This window comes from Bos taurus, chromosome 6, assembly GCF_002263795.3.
Source record: "Bos taurus isolate L1 Dominette 01449 registration number 42190680 breed Hereford chromosome 6, ARS-UCD2.0, whole genome shotgun sequence".
NCBI lineage: Eukaryota > Metazoa > Chordata > Mammalia > Artiodactyla > Bovidae > Bos > Bos taurus.
In genome coordinates, this window is record NC_037333.1 from 56,770,764 (window position 1) to 56,788,754 (window position 17,991).

A 17,991-nucleotide genomic window follows, 5' to 3' on the forward strand; every position below is an offset into this window, starting at 1 on the left:
AATGCAGAAATGAAGCCAACCCCAGGTAAAGAAGGTAGCCCTGACACCCTTACGTTCCACAAACCCATACTTCATGCTGCCAAAAACCATAGCAGAGATTCAGTGGTAGAAAGTGAAAGGGTCAGCAGAGAGAGTCCTGGTTTCCACCTTGCCAGCTGGTCTGTGCGTGCACTCCAGCGACTATGACCTAGATTCATCTGGGAGAAAATACCCATCAAGAGATTAATTTTGGCGTTTATGAATTCAGGAGGACATTTCTCCTTGCATGTAGTGTCTCCCTTAACAGGATGTAATGTTGAGACTTTCCTGCCTTGCAAACTGAACCATTTGGAATGGTGGCAAACCCAGGTATCAGGCTTTGATAGTTGCCTGCCATTTCCAGTGGAAATACGAGTGTTGGAAAATGGTGCTGGTCCACGTCTCTCCCGCTCCGTTTCCCCTTTCAGCCCATGTTTCTGGAACCCCAATCTACACTGAGGGTACAAGACTTTAGTGACATGACCACAGGCTTCTGTGAAACTCTTATGACAAATGTCTGTTCCCATCTCTTGCTCTGGCCTCACTTATATCTATGAAATATGGTTCATTGGGTGGATTTTCACTGAATCCACAAATGGTTCAAACTGGAGGACTGCTCTAAGATTCCTGAGCTAGAAGTGCTTTGGTGTCTCGGGAGCCTGCAGAGGACCATTCCCTCTGCCCTTTTCCTCTTAAAACACTGGTTTCCTTCAGGTTTTGACCACTGGAATCTAGGGAAGCATTTCTCTGTGTAGTATTTCTCTACAGTGGCATCATCTAGCCTTTTAGGCCATCTCAGGGAGACTTCTGATAGTTTAATCCTTAGCTTGGTCTCTTCCCTTTTCTAACACACTTGAGACTAGCCCTGTTTACTGAATTTGTGGGCCTTCTTTCCCCTTTGATTTATAGATAAACCAACTGACTTTCTAAGATACCACTTTTGATCTTATCCTGTGGGTCTCCTATGGTGAGAGATAAGAAATTATGAGCCCAAGAAATCTACTGTTCAAAAAAAAAAAATCACACCTCTCTGCACCCACCCCCCCACCTCCACATTGGAGATTTCACCAGGTGATACCCTTCCACAAGATCAGCATGGAACCAAGACCTGAGCTCACTCCATTATTATCCTGCCTGTTCCCTTGTAGTATGTCTCACCTTCTGTCTTCAAGTTCTAATCTCATCAGTTTCTCGAGCAAGTCCCTCAGATCATGGGAAACACCTGCACACCTCCTGCAAGATCTCTATCACCTGAAAACCCACCCAGGAAGTCTTTGCTGCCTTCCCAAGTCTTTCCGTAACCAGTCTGTCTACATAGATGACTACCTTCTATTTCACTTTTCACTTTCATGCACTGGAGAAGGAAATGGCAACCCACTCCAGTGTTCTTGCCTGGAGAATCCCAGAGACGGGGGAGCCTGGTGGGCTGCTGTCTATGGGGTCGCACAGAGTCGGACACGACTGAAGCGACTTAGCAGCAGTGGCATACCAACACAATCAGCAGGATATGGGTCCTCCACGGCTCTTCCTGGAGATTCTGCAGTAGTGTTTGCAAACGTTTCCTGGGCTTTAGCACCCTCTGGAGGAGTAATTTCAGGTGTTTTCAGTCCTCTGTGGGGTTTCCTTGGGCTCAAATCACTCTTTCCCATCTAATATCAACCTAAAAGTCTCTCCTTAATAGGAACTGACAGGCTTAGGCATACCTCCTTACGTTTCATAGCTGTCTCTTCAGATGTCAAAGGTATCATATTTATTTAGCATGTCTTCTAAGATGTCAGCCTCTCCCTCAAGGAAATCTTTCTTTGCTTCAACTTTTGATCAGTTTGTTTATTTTGTTTTCAGTCTTCTGCTGCTTTTGATATGATTGTCACACTGAAGCACACTTTTCAAAGCACCTGAATCCTTCCTTTTTTAACTCATTCTTAGTGATGCGCCTTTGAATTTGTGACCATTGCACTGAGTTGTTTTCTACTTCAACCCTGTATGAAACTTCTACTTTCATACATGGCATATGCTATGTATTTATTCTGAATATACTACCTTTCACAGGTGACTCTTGAGAGCCTTGGGCCAGCACATAATTACAAGAAGTTAACCATATTAATTCTCTCTTTTGGCCCTGAATGTTCATGTATTTTGAGGCATCCAGAGTAATGCTACCTCCCTGGGCTGAATGCTAATTATTTAAAGCTAAGAAGTAAGTCAAAAAGAGGAAGATAAATATATGATATCACTTATATGTGGAATATAAAATATGATACAAATCAACATAAACAGAAACGGACTCACAGATATAGATAACAAGATTGTGGTTGTCAAGGTGCGGAGAGGAGGACTGGGAGCTTGACATTAGCAGAGGCAAACTATTATATATAGGGTGAATAAACAAATAAAGGTCATACTATATAGCACAGGAAACTATATTCAATATTCTGTGACAAACCATATGCAAAAGAATATATATGTATAACTGGGTCACTTTGCTGTTCATAAAAAATTAATACAACATTGTAAATCAACAGTTTATTGTTGTTTAGTCACTCAGTTGTGTCTGACTCTTTGCAACATATATATATATGTATATTGCTGTTGCTCAGTAACTAAGTCATGTCTGACTCTTTTGCAGCCCTATGAATTGCAGTCTGCCAGGCTCCTCCATCCATGGAATTTTCCAGGCAAGAATACAGGAGTGAGTTGCCATTCCCTTCTCCAAAGGATCTTCCCTACCCAGGCACTGAACCCCTGTCTCCTTCTAGCCTTCTGCATTGCAGGTGGATTCTTTACCTCTGAGTCACTGGGGAAGACCTAAACCAACTGTTTACTTCAATAAAATTAAAAATAATAATAGCACTAATAATAATTTAAAGCTAGAACCTTTCAATGTCAGCATTGCACATGGAGCACAGCTATATTTGCTCTTTTGAGTCAAGCAGCAAAGTCACTCAGCTCCTGATTATCTAGAAGGCCCATACCCAACAAACACTTTCCCCATCTTGGCCTCCAATATGACTGCTTTCCAAGGCTGGCAGCAACAGTCCTGCCAGGATATAAATATTGGGTTGGCCAAAAACTTTGTTCAGGTTTTTCCATACGCTGTTACAGAAAAACCCAAATAAACTTTTTTGGCCAACGCACTATCTTTTTACCAATTCAGAAACAGCCATTCACCTATAAATAAAGCCATCCTAAGCTACAGTTGGAATCCCACAATACCCACACTTGCCAAAGCCTGAAGCCTTTTGCTCAGCCTCTCTGGTTAAAAGCCAGTGGTAAAAACTAGTCATAGGGTACAAAATAGACACAGGCCAACTACCAAGATTTAAACACACAACTCCCCTGCTGACCCCAGAAGCCAGAGCATGTGACTAGGCCCCACTAAAAGCTCTTTACTCTTGGTCTATTTCTCAAAGTTCCCAGCTACACGTACCAGATGTTGAGAATTCAAGATCAGTAAATAATACTCCTCTTCCCAGTGCTTAAATTCTGAACCCACTAAGATGAACAAGGGTCAGGCAACAATTTAAAAATACACCTTTTCTGAGAATTAAGCTGTTGGGAATTCCCACATTTGTCTGTCACATTTCATAATCATTACTTACCATCCACAGCAGGACAGTCTCAGGCCCTCCCCCATGGGGGTCTGTCCATATGCAACTGACCTCTCAGAGGGGAGAACAGAACACATTATCCTTGCCTTCAGGTGGATTCTGAAAAGAGAGCTCCATTTCCCAAAGCCTCTATATAGTCACTCCCCCAACCTGGAGAGAAGTGACTGATGGAGGGTGGGAACGGAAAGTGCTACTTTAATGGGGGTGGGGTGGGGGGGCGTCCCCTCCACATGATAACACCAGGAGCACAAATTTACACCTTTAAACCAAGTCAAAGAACACATCCACAGGGAAAGCAGTGCTGAATTCTCAGAACAGGATGGGAAACACCAGCTGAGTTGACATAATGTTACAGGATATGATCACATACAGTATATATGTGTGTGTGTGTGTGTGTGTGTGTGTGTGTATACACAGATCTTCAACTTACATTGGGGCTACATCCCAATAAACCCATTTTAAGTTGAAAATATTGTAAATCAAAACTACATTTAATATACCTAACCTAGCAAACATTGCAGTTTAGCCCATCCTTCCTTAATGTGCTCAGAACAGTTAACCTATAGCTGAGCAAAAATCATCTAACACAAAGCTTATTTTATACTGAAGTGTTGAGTATCTCATGTAGTTTATCGGATACTGTTCTGAACGTGAAAACCAAATGGTTGTCTGGATAAGAATGGTTGTAAGTGTACAGTTTATCCTGCAATGCGCTGCTTGTGCTCAGCATCACTAAAGAGGATTAGACAGCATATTACTCACCCAAGATCAAAATTCATAGTACAGTTTTTACTGAATGGAGATGGTGGCGGGGGATTTTTGGTATTATTAGTAAGATAAGAACAACAGTAGTACTTACCAAGTGTTCACCACAGGCCAGGAACTCCACTAAACGAATTTATTAACTTGCGTATGTGCATGCTAAGTCACTTCAGTCATGTCCGACTCTTTGCAAGTCCACAGACTGTCACCCACCAGGCTCCTCTGTCCATGGGATTCTCCAGGCTACTATTTCTCCAATACTGTAATGGGCTACCATTTCCTCCTCCAGGGGATCTTCCTGACCCAGGGATCGAACCCACATCTCTTATGCCTCCTGCATTGGAAGGCAGGTTCTTTACCACTAGCGCCACCTGTACTGGACAACTTTGAGCTCTTAACTATGTGGCCATTCATTGTTATCTGAAACTGAGTTCTTTAAAGAAATATTTAATTGGAGGATTAAATAAAATTTTCTAAAGTCTCTAAAAATGTGTCCCTCTCTCAGAGAGCACATCACCCTACCAGGGCAGTTTCCATGAAGAAGCTGTCACTTAAGAGCTCAAGGGGCATTTTTTTTCCCTCCATGTTGGATATTTAGGGATTTGGTGAGATGCATCTACAGTACTATTTTTATCATATTGAGTTTTGTTATTTCTACACAAAGGAAGTTTTCCAGGGATTTCTGCCGCTAACCTCCACAAACATAGTCTAAAGAATAAAAGCAATCCTAAGCATATATTGCAGAGAAGGTGATGGCACCCCACTCCAGTACTCTTGCCTGGAAAATCCCATAGATGGAGGAGCCTGGTAGGCTGCAGTCCATGGGGTCTCTAAGAGTCGGACACGACTGAGCAACTTCACTTTCACTTTTCACTTTCATGCATTGGAGAAGGAAATGGCAACCCACTCCAGTGTTCTTACCTGGAGAATCCCAGGGACGGGGGAGCCTGGTGGGCTGCTGTCTATGGGGTCACACGGAGTCGGACAGGACTAAAGTGACTTAGCAGCAGCAGCAGCAAGCATGCATTGAGGTTACTGACATTGATAACCTCAGTATACACTTGAGGTTAAGACAAAGATCCATATAGTCAAAGGTGTGGTTTTTTGATTAGTCACATATGGATGTGAGAGTTGGACCATAAAGAAAGCTTAGCACCAAACAATTGATGCTTTCGAACTGCGGTGTTGGAGAAGACTCTTGTAAAGACAGCAAGGAGATCAAAGTAGTCAATTCTAAAGAAAATTAATCCTGTATATTCACTGGAAGGATTGATGCTGAAGCTCCAGTACTTTGGCCACCTGATGTGAAGAGCTGACTCATTGGAAAGGACCCTGATGCTGGGAAAGATTTAGCACAGGAGGAGAAGGGGTGGCAGAGGATAAAATGGTTAGATGGCACCACTGATTCAGTGCACATGAATATGAGCAAAGTCCAGGAGATAGTGAAGGACAGGGAAGCCTGGAGTGCTGCAGTCCATGGGGTCGCAGAGAATTGGACCTGACTTGCATTTGAACAACAACAGCAAATCATATATTGAAATCAACTGTAATTCACACAAAAATATTAATTCCAAGCAAAAGTACATTGATATGAAACCATAATGAATTTATAGGTATTTTCTTAGCTAGAAAATTGAATGCAGCATCATTTCTGCAATGAAAGTGTTAGTCAATCAGTTGAATCCAACTCTTTGTGACGCTATGGACTGTAGCCACCAGGTTCCTACTGGAGTGGGTTGCCATTTCCTTCTCCAGGGCATGTTCCTGACCCAGGGATCAAACGCAGGTCTCCTGCATTGCAGGCAGACTCTTCACTATCTGAGCCACCGGGGAAGCCCATATCTGCTGTTTATTTCTAGCCAGCCCCTAACTGTTGGTGCCTCGGGTCTTGTTTCTGGGTGCTGACTGATTTCTTCCGACAAATAGATTATCCAGAAAGGGTCTTTAGTGTCATCTGCAGGTTGATGGCACCTACAGGTCCAGTGCCAGCCCTGACCTCTGCTTCAAGCTTCGTGCTCCCCATCTCCACCTGCATGTCTCACATACATTGCAAACCTATTAATGTATTCCAGAACATAATTTTTAAATGTTCATCTTTAAATCTCCTTCTCTCCTTTTCCAGCTCAGCGGATGTGCCATTACTTGCATTGTTCAAGCAAGAAACGAGGATGTTATCCTAGATCAGCACCTTCAATAGAAATACCATGTGAACCACATGTGTCACTTCACATTTTCTAGTAGTCACATTTAAAAACACATTTAATATTACAGGCACACCTCGTTCTGTGCTTTGCTTTATTTCACTGCAAATACTGCGTTTATTTTGTTTTACACATTGAAGGTTTATGGCAACACTACATCACCAGATAATGGTTAACATTTTTTAACAACAGAGTATTTTTTAGTTCAGGTATGTACGTAGGTTAGACATAATGCTATTGCATACGATAGACTACAGTATAGTGTAAACATAAATTTCTTTATAGTTTCCAAGTGCATTTTATTTGGTTTTCCAGTGCATAAACCAAAAAATTGATGTGACTTGCTTTATTGTGATATTGCTTTATTTTGGTGGTCTGGAACTGAACCAGTATCTTCAAGGTATGCCTGTATATTGTATTTCTTAATAATCTATTGTATTTGATCCAATATGTCAAAAATAATGCTATTTCTATATCAATATAAAAATTACTTGTAAGGTAGTTGGCTGTTTTGTGCTCAGCCTTAAGAATCCAGAATGCATTTTATACCCAATAGTACATCTCATGTCTTACTAGCCTCAAGTGCTCAGTAGCTACATGTGACGAGTGACTGCCATATTGGACAGTACAGTCTTAGATTGAACTTCATCTTTCGTTCCTCCAGTTAGACCCACTAGCATATCCTGATAATGGGTACTTGTCTCTATCTTGCAATATATGTAAACCATCCGCTTGCCTGTACCTCCAGGACGTTGGCATATTTCACTTCCTACAGAAGCCTTCCTGCTGATCGCCATGCTCCTCTCACCCCTCCAGTCTGTTCTCTACCCAGCAGCAAAGTAACCATTTGAAAGTAGTTACGCTTGTAACAAATATTAGATGATTATATGCTAGGCTCTATGTTAGGTGTTACAGATGGCGATAGTAGGTTAAGAGCAGCTTGCTACTGCTGCTAAGTCGCTTCAGTCGTGTCTGACTCTGTGCAACCCCATAGACAGCCCACCAGGCTCCGCCATCCCTGGGATTAGCTTATCCAGTTACAAATCCTACCTCTATTTATTAGCTGAGTGACCTTGAGCAAATTGCTAAACCAGTCTGTACCTCAGTTTCCTCATCTGTAAAATGGGAACAATAATAGTGTCTACCTTATTGGGTTACTGTAAGGATCCACTTAGTTAATGGATATAAACTACATGCTTTGTACATAGAAAGCACTTCATAAGTGATAGTAATATTTTCCAAGTGATTCTACAAGTTTGAAGTTTTGGTTACTGATTTTTTTAATAATTTTGATTTTTTATGAGAAAATATATATATAATTTGCCATTTTAACCACTGTACAATTCTGTGGCATTAACTACATTTACACCATTGTTCAATCATCACCATTAGCTATTTCCAAAATTTTTTCACCATCCCAAATGACCCTCTGTTCACATTAAACAATAGCTCCTCGTTTTCTCCCTCCCCTGGCCTTCACTGTGAGTTACTAACGTTCAGCTTCCATTATGGAGTCCACATCTAGTTGAGGAAAGACAGATTAAATAAAAAGATATTTAACATCATGTCTGTCAATGGTAAATCCTGATGAAAAAAGAAAACCTCATAGAGAGATAGAGAACAGGAATGTTCTCATCAATGATCAAGACAGGCCTCTGAGAAAAAAATGTTGCCCAAGAGAGGAATGAAGGAGTAAAATCCTTCCCTTGTCAAAAACCCTTCAGTGGGCCCACCTGCCAACCCGGCATTTCAAATAAAACCAAAATTTGTTCCTCGTTGTAGGAAGCCTCTCATCAGAGCCTCTGCCTCAGGCCTTTCTGCTTCTCCCTATAGTGCTTTTTATTCCCCTTTTCTTTAAAGTATGTACTTTGAAGTCTGGATTTAGAGAAGAGAAGAAATTCCAGTGTGCTTCTATTTTATACAAATTTAACCTGTGTATTAATGTTGTGTGTGTGTTCATTGCTAAATTGTGTCCTCTTCTTTGTGACGCCCATGGATTGTAGCCCACCAGGCTCCTCTGTCTACAGATTTCCCAGGCAAGAATACTGGAGTGGGTCGCCAGTTCCTCCTCCAGGGGATTGAATCTATGTCTCCTGAGTCTCCTGCATTGGCAGGCAGATTCTTTACCACTGAGCCACCTGGGTTACAAACCTTAAATTTCTTACACTTTGTCATAGGAACAAAAGGTGAACACATTTGGACTTAAAATTCTGCTTCTGTCTCTTTGTGCCTTTGTGTCTGGATTTCAAACCTTTCTCTGCCCACAGTGATGGGGGCTGCTGTTGTTTAAGGGCAAGTCATGTCACTTCACCTTTCTGGTACTCAGTTTCCTCAACTGGGAAAGGGCCAGAATACAGACCTTACCAGCTGGTTGTAGTGGTGAAGGACTCAGAGTAATGCACAGGGTCTTATCTTTCCTTTGATGTTAGTTACTGTTAATATAACTATTATTTTTTCAATAGCTATGGTCCTTTTCTTATAACATAATTTCTTGGCCAGATGTAAAATTAATATTAAATCATGCATGTTTATTTTTCCTTTGCTCTATGGAGTCCTTAACTAGGAGGTGTTTTCCAGTTATTAAACACAAGGGCTCCATCTAGTGGCCAAACTGTATATAGTGTTTTTCAACCTATGGGTCTTAGGGAAAACAATGTTTCTGATGGAATAAAATTGAATATAAAGTACCAGAGTGATGACAGTTGTTTTGTAAATTTAACAGATAGTCCACAAAATTATTTTATTGAAATATTAAAACATACCCGTGTGTGTACTTAGGCACAATATGAACTACTTTTTCTGATAGTGGCTGTTTTAAAAACATTCAGCAAGTCACTGGTTTAAGCAGTTTGGTTTAAGTTAGGCGTAAACATTGGGCTTAACTTGGGCTGAATATTGGAATTATTGGGGGAGCCTAAAAAATACCATTGTTTTGTACCAGCTCCAGAAATTCTGATTTATTTGGTCTGGAATGTTACCTGGACATTAGGATTTTTTTAAAAGGTACTCAGGTACCCTGTGTAGCGAAAATTGGAACTTATCATCTTAGGTCCATCAAAAATCAGTTTTATATGTGAGAGAATTGTGACCCAGAATGTTTAAATGACTTACCAGAAGTCACAGTGGTAATTACTAGAAAAGTTTCATGAAGGACCTTGATGGATATTTGTTAGAAATTCAGGAGATGTTTCATTTCATTTTTTGGAATGCTTTTAAAAGAGAGAGAGAGAAAAATGGAGAATATACAATGTCTGTCTAATCTGTTTTACAAGTTATAAACGGACTTTTATATTTCAATAGATTTGTAGATTTTTTCTGTTAATTTTTCATTTACAGAATTAATTCAAATTAGATTCTGTGTCTAATTTATAGAATCAAATGTATAAATTTGATTTATACATTTATAAATACATCAGTGATTTAACTACATCAGTGATTTTTTTGTTTTCACAATATCCAATTTGAGGGCATTTTCCATATATATCCCTGAATATAATAAGATAGTTTCACTTGCCTGTTATTTTCTCACAAGGTTTGTGTTGCTGATGCCTCATCTCCTACTAATAGCTAGGAAAGCACTTGTGACCATCCATCCTGTATGATGATTAAATACAGAGGTGCTCATATTTCAGAACTCTGTGGTCTACAGAGAGAGAAGACACACACCTGGATTTCAGGGTTAAAGGGGCACATAAAGCATTAGAATATAACATGAGGATATCTGTTATATGTCAAAGTGCCCTCAGCCAACTGATAGGATAATATGTATGTACTGGTGCAGTAGGTATTTGGGGTCAAGGGAGGCTTTGAGGAGATGATTTTTGAGTGGGGAAAAAGAGGGATTTAGATGTAAATAAAGGGATGAAATAAAGCTAATAATCATTTTAAGTTAGAATAAAAAGCTTTTTATTTAGAAAAGGAAAAATTGGGGAAGGTGATTTGGTTGCTGAGAGAAGACGGAAGAGAAATACCTGATAAAAACATAGGAAAAGGTGAAATGGGTGTAGGGCTTCCACTTCGAGGTGTTTTCAGTGGTAGGAAGTCAGAGCCCCCAGAAGAACCTAGATAAAGCCCATCTTCCGCACCATCCAGGGGAGGAGCTGAGACATGGAGAGCTTGATGAGGTGGCACCATCACCCACATCTTCCCTCCTGCTTCAGTGTCTCCCTCAGCTGGAGCAGGTGGCCTCGCATCCCTGAATTTGAGAGGCAGTTAAGATTCAATATATTCTGTATGTCTTCATCAGCTTAAAAATATTCATTTGATAAATTAAAATATGAATACACAGAGGTACAAACAATTTCTTAAACCATTATGCCTGCTCAAAGAAACTCTAGTGTGTGTTAGTCGCTCAGTCTTGTCCTGCCTTTTTCGACCACATGAATTACAGCCCACCAGACTCCTCTGTCTGTGGAGGTTCTCCAAGCAAGAATACTGGAGTGAGTTTCCATGGCCTCCTCCAGGAGATCTTCCCAAACCAGGGATCGAACCTGGATCTCCCACATTGTAGGCAGATTCTTTACCATCTGAGCCACTAGGGAAGCCACACACTAAAAATTTTAAGAACTTGACCAAAAACCAATTCGAATTTGGAAACATCTAATCTAGCAGATATAACGTGGGCAAACTCCAAGAGATGATGAGGGACAGCGAGGCCTGGCATGCTGCAGTCCATAGGGTTGCAAAGAGTCAAACACGACTGGGCGACTGAACAACAGCATCAGCAGATATAAAGGAGGAGCCATACAAAGTGAGAGACTTCTATAGGCAGAAGGGAACAGGAACGAGGAAGTTATACTAAACCAAAAAAAAAAAGCTAGCTGTTTATTTCAAGGTCACTTTCCTTTAGGGGAAGGCAGTGGTTCCCCTAACTGTGCCTATCAGGCAATTCCCGAACAACTGGTTTAAGATTCCATCTCTAGGAGAGCCAAAACTGTAATTCAGTTAGTTAAGTCTCAGTTTGATGACGTGAGGCTTAGCATAAGTAACTCCATTTAGTGCCTATTGTTCTGTTTTTAACATACTTATGAGTGTATTACAAAGGTTTGAGCCTAATAAAGCGCCATTAAAACTAAAGACTAGAGCACAGATAATAAAACATGATCATTAAACAGCTGAAACCAGACATTTAGTTCAGGGTTTTCTGAACCTCCGCTCTATGGACATTTTAGGTTGAGGGTTTATTGTGTGCATTGTAGAATGTTTGGCAGCATTCCTGGTCTCTACCCATCAAATACCAGTAGCAACCCTTCCACCACCACCCCAAGGTTATGACAACTGAAAATGTCTTCAGTGGGCAGAATACCTCTCTCTCCTCTCCGTCCCTGCTCCCTCCTTCCTTCCCCTCCCCCTGCATTGAGAACCATGGATGTAGATTATATTGATATAAGGATGTCTGGGGCTTCCCTGGTGGCTCAGACAGTAAAAGAATCTATCAGCAATTCGGAAGACACAGGTTTGATCCCTGGGTTGGGAAGATCCCCTGGAGAAGGGAATGGCTATCCACTCCAATATTCTTGCCTGGAAAATCCCACGGACAGAGGAGCCTGGTGGGTTACAGTCTGTGGGGTCGCAGATTCAAACATAACTGAGTGACTAACACTTCCACTTTCTGGTTTTTTCAGCTAGTTGGTCTAGGATTTGAGATAAGAAGTGGCCAGGGAGCTGTACCTCCTGCATCTCAGTCTGTATGGCTCAAACTCAGCTCTGGATAACTGCTCCGGCAGAGCTGGAGGGGTACTCAATCAAAGCCTCCAGGAGCAGAGATGGGCTCCGCAGCTGGCCCTTTATTCCCCTCAGCATCACCCCTGCCAACTCGAGTTTCCTGACCCATCTAGAGTCTCTTTAGAACTGTAGGAACTGGTCTCCCTCTCAGAGAATTTCCGAGTACTAAGGAGTTCCCTTGTTCACACCGGAATGTCTGTGAATGTTATGGCCGCTTCAGAGTGCTCCTGACCCCAGTCTCAGCCTGACATAAACTCCTTCCAGCCACACTCCAGTGGCCAGCAGCCCTGGAGCAGGATGTGTTTCAGTTCCCTGTCCAAAGCATTGGCTCTGACCCACAGAGCCTCAGGAAGTGGGAAGCAGCGGGCAGGGAGGCCCAGCCATGAATGTTGGGCCTTTTTCTTAGAAAACAAAGGATCCACTTGAGGCTAGCAAGAAATATCCGGAAAAAAACCTCTGACCTTGATTATAATCAAATAAAGGATGGGATTGAGAGAAAACTATCTTTCATGCTATGAATAATTGTCATTGTGTTAGACTTTTTAGCATATCATTTCTCTTTCAGAACCATCTCGATTACCTAATTTGCAAGAGAAGCAATTAACCCTCAAAGCAAATTTTTAGAAGAGATTCTAGAAGGATTTCATTAGTTTTTATTTTTTTAATAAACACCATTATTTCCTGGGCTCTGTATTTTCTTAAGAAATACCTGATCATCATAAAAAGTGGAGAAAATTCATAATTATCCAATACAACTTGAAAATTTCCAGAGAAAATAGTCCAGGCATATTTTTAAAGACGCAAATACCACCATCACAGACACCTTAATGGATCCTAGTGACTCTTAGTAAGGCCCATTCATTCATTTTTTTTTCCAAAATGTTTAGGAAACTGAATTCTGTACAGCAGCTAGCACTCTGCTGGCTTGAATTTGGGGTTACTGGCTTCCTAACTTCCCTTCTGCCTATGCTTTACAGCCCCTGATGTCACATGGCCTTCATCCGTTCCTACTCCTTCTGTGGTTTTCCTGTTAGCCAGCACCTCTCTCTCCTGTCAGACTTTTCTTCTTAAGGCTCAAAACCATGAGTCAGCCACTTGAGTTAGCTTGATTCCCTTAGTCCTCAGGCTGGGAATACAAGGTTAACCTTTGAAAGAGAATCTTTTACTTTGGTGAAGAATTGCAATAATGAATGATCCTCCAATTGCAAAAAAAAAAAAATGTTCCTCCAAACGTGTATTATTCTTTTCAGACATCTTCTGAGAAAGAAGAAAGATGAAATGGGGGAGGAGAAACCTTTGAGGTGAATATGGAAGGCTCTGCAGCTCTCATCTGCCTAATATTTGCCATCCCTTAACATAATCACACTAAGCACTGAAGTAAATGCATGATCTCACCTCACTGTTAACCTGTTTAGCATCAGTTTTCATCCTGAGATCTTTCATTGTCAGTATTATGTATTCATCTGTATTGTTTCACTTGATTAAACAAGAAGTCTCAACAGGAGTGGGAAGGGGAGACCAAGGCTTTTCAAACAGTAAAATTAGTTCACACCATAATGCCCCAGAACAAAGGCTGGACATAAGTAAATTATTCATACAAGCTGAAAAAAAATCAACCCGTTGCTTTGTAATAATGTCTACCACAGCAAGTGAAAGGGATATCTGGAAACTCACTCATCCTTACCCCTTACCTTGTCCAGGCGAGTCTCTGAAGGCACAGGCCACTCTGCGCCTCCTCTACCTTTGTGGGCAGCTCTCTTCAGGATGTTCTTCCCACAGTTCTCTAGGATGGAAGTGGAAACTACTCTCCATATTTGAGAATCTTCCAAAGCTTCTGGGGCCACATCTTGGGTTCTCTCAAGAAGTCTCTAAGTGTGATCCACCTCTGGTATTCACTGGAGCAGAATCTATGGGTTTCTGTAGCTCAGCAGGTCTTAGAGAGTAAAACGTGTTCTCTCAGTCCCCACAGATAGGACTTCCTACTTCCCTCCCTTCGTGGGGGCAGGGGTAGAGGTGGGGGAGGCAGTGCCCACCCCAAGGAGAGGCAAAAGCAAAGCAGACTCCCCTCCAGTTTCCTTCAGTGAATCTCTTGTAGTTTTCCGTTCTGTTACATAGACTAGAGGTGAGTGATGGAGACAAGGGTCACAGGAATAAGGTGATCACTTTACAGTCAGCCCAGCAGGTTTGTCTAGCAACTCTTTACAGTGTTGCAATAGCCTATGGCTCTGGTTCCAGTGAAAATTCTGAGATTTCAGGAAGAGTCCCAGTGATGGGTAATTTTATGTGTCAAACTGACTAGACTACCCAGATATTTGGCCAAATACCAATGAAGATGTCACAGTGAGGGTATTTTTAGATGAGATTAACATTTAAATCAGCTGAGTAAAGCAGATTACTCTCCATAATGTGAGTGGGCTTCAACCAATTGAAGGCTTTTAAAGAAAAACATTGGTCCTCCAAGAAAGGAGGAGGAATACTGCCTGCAGACACCTTCAGACTCAAGCTGTAACATCAGCCCTTCCCTGGGTCTCCAGCCTACCAGCATACCCTGCCAATTTCAAACTTTCCAGCCCTCCACAACCGTGTAAGCCAACTTCTAAAAGTATATATAGAGACAGACACACACACACACACACACACACTCTGTTGGTTCTGGAAGCTTCTCTGAAGAACTCTAAGTAATACAGCCCCCTTTAACATTTTACAGTTAGTCTCAGTTCTACTAAGACTCATAACTTGTTTCGCTCACTCTGGACACCATGATCTCATTGTCAGGAGTCAGTGGATTCTATCCATTGTTGTTCAGTCGCTAAGTTATGTCTGACTCTTTGCGACCCCGTGGACTTCAGCACACCAGGCTTCCCTGGTAGCCATATGGTAAAGAATCTGCCTGCAATGCAAGAAAGACCCAGGTTTGATCCCTGCATCAGGAAGATCCCCTGGAGAAGGGAATGGTTACCCACTCCAGTATTCTTGCCTGGAGCATTCCATGGACAGAGGAGCGTGGCGGGCTACAGTCCGTGGGATTGCAAAGAGTCAGACATGACTGAGCAACTAATCCTTTCTATCTATTGTAAACATCTATTTGTCAGTACCTGGAACAGTTCTTCAACTCAGAACTTTACAAAAAAATCATCACCAAGAAATACAACACGTATGATGAGATGAGAACAGTTTGTAATGGTCTGGCATACAACTTTACACAGCCACATATAACTATCCATCTGTGACTTTTGCTTCTGAATTGTTTTCCCCAAAATATTAACTAAATCTATCATGATCAATTCCAGACTTTGTGTCACCCACACTCTTACTGTCTTGGGCTTCCCTTGTGGCTCAGCTGGTAAAGAATCTGCCTGCAATGCAGTGAAACCTGGGTTCGATCCCTGGGTTGGGAAGATCCGCTGGAGAAGGGAAAGGCTACCCACTCCAGTAGTCTGGCCTGGAGAATTCCATGGACTGTATAGTCCGTGGGGTCGCAGAGTTGGACAGGACTGAGCGACTTTCACTTTCACACTCTTACTGTCTAGTCTTGTGTGACCATATTTTTCTTGCCATAAAGTAGCCCATGCTGCAGTGAGGGTAATTTCAGATGCCTTATTTCTAATTCATCAACATCCTCAGGTTCAAGTCACACTTGCTTAAAGTTCAGTGTAAGCACTTTCATTAGATGTAGTTCAAGGAAATTGTATTTCTCTGGCTCCCTCTGCCAAATGCTTGCCCCTAGCAACCTGTTTCCCTGGGAACGGTCTCTCCCCCTCTCTGCAGTGCTGCGTTTTTCTGCTGCTCTCTGTCTGCTGCCCCAGGGTTCTGCACTGGCCACACCATGGCCATAGAAGCTTCTCATCATGAGCACTCATTCTTGCAAATTAAGTCCAAATTAAAACCAGAGCTCCCATCACCCAGAAACGTGATCCTGTGGTTGAAATGGTACTGCTTAACTCCACAACTGAGTGGGTCACAAAATCCCATCACCAGTGTTTCTAACTGACAGAGCTAACATTTACTAAATATTTCCTGTAGTCCAGGCACCATTCAAAGCACTTTATTCAAAGCACTAATTAGTCCTCCCAAGAATCTTTGAAGCTTGCATTGTAATTAGGCCATCTTACTGAGGTCCACAGAGGTCAAAGAAAGAATCCACACAGCCAGTGCGGCAGGAATGGGCTTCAAAGCCCATGTTCTTTGCGATAATGTTATGGTCCCCAGAAAGAATATCCTGCCTGAGGGTCAGCCTTATCCTTATAGACGGAGAGACATTTATATATTTAGGGCTTCCCTGATGGCTAAGTGGTAAAGAATCAGCCTGCCAATGCAGGAGACATAGGTTCAATCCCTGGGTAGGGAAGATCCCCGGGAGAAGGAAATGACAACCCACTCGAATATTTTTGCCTTGGAAATCCCATGGACAGAAGAGCCTGGTGGCTACAGTCCACAGTGGTCACAAGAGAGTCAGACATGACTTAGCAACTAAGCAACAACAAAATAGGATTCTGTATGCAATTTGTAAAATTTATTATATGTGACAGTGTCTACACCAGAAAAGCTTTTGATAGGAAGAACATTTACATGAGACCAAAAAAAAGTCTTAAGAAATAAGGGGCTTCGTTCTGCGTGTGTGTGCTCAGTTATGTCTGACTCTTTGCAACCCCGTGGACTGTAGCCCACCAGGCTTCTCTATCCATGGACGTTTCCAGGCAAGAATACTGGAGTGGGCTGCCATTTCCTCCTCCAGGGGATCTCCCCAACCCAGGAATCAAACCCTCATCTCTTGTGTCTCCTGCATTGGCAGATGGATTCTTTACCACTGGTGTCAACTGGAGAAGCCCTCAGGGGGCTAGGGAGAGACAACTATCAGAAAAGCATTTCAAAGGAAGCTGCCAGACTTGAACAGAAAACTTAGCTCTTGGATTCCTGGCTGTCATGACCAAAACAGGAACAGAGTAAATTTAATATCTTTCATCATGTGATAGAAATCAAGACAGTTTGTGGGGCTTCTCTGGTGGTTCAGTGGTAAAGAATCCACCTGCCAATGCAGGAGACACAGGTTCAGAACCTGGTCTGGTAAGATTCCACATGCCTCAGAGCAACTAAACCCACGCCCCTCCATGACTGAGCTTGTGCTCCAGAGCCCGGAAGCCGCAACTCCTGAGCACAGGTGTGGCAACTCCTGAAGCTCTCTAACGTTGTAGCCCGTGCTCTGAAACTGGAGAAGCTACATCACTGAGAAGCCTGAGCACAACAGCTAGAGAGGAGCCCCCACTCTCTGCAACTAGAGAAGAGCCCACGTAGCAAAGACGCAGGACAGACAAAAACAAATAATAATTTTAAAAATTAAAAAAAAAGATAATGGAGAAAGCCACTTTTTTCATACTGAATTGTGAAGGGAACTTACCCTATGTCTTTGGTTTTGTTTTTTTAATGGCTGTTGGATCTTCCAACTACATTTTCAAGACAAAGCAGATGTCCACATATAAAGGGCAATGAGAAATTTATGTCTTTGCAGTTTTCCCACCCAATCCCCTCAAGAAAAATTCAGATCAAGTTTTTCTTACAGGCAGGACCAATCATGTTTTCATTAAGTGAGTAGCTCAGGCCCTAGGACTCACTTGTTTAAGCCTCTCTGACTGTCACCTGGCTCCAGGAATACTGTAGGAAAAGACTGGAATTCAGCCAAC

General features: G+C 42.1%; 2 protein-coding genes across 2 annotated transcripts in view; one reads left to right on the plus strand and one right to left on the minus strand.

Annotated features, from left to right (window-relative positions):
- NWD2 (NACHT and WD repeat domain containing 2) overlaps positions 1-17,991 on the plus strand; it is a 239,018-nt gene that overhangs the window by 162,810 nt on the left and 58,217 nt on the right. The gene's annotated exons all lie outside the window — the stretch shown is intronic.
- LOC101906734 (uncharacterized) overlaps positions 10,453-17,991 on the minus strand; it is a 104,299-nt gene continuing 96,760 nt past the window's right edge. The window contains exon 5 of the mRNA XM_059887893.1: positions 10,453-10,784. The gene's annotated coding sequence lies outside the window, so the exon portion shown is untranslated. The remainder of the gene's footprint in view (positions 10,785-17,991) is intronic.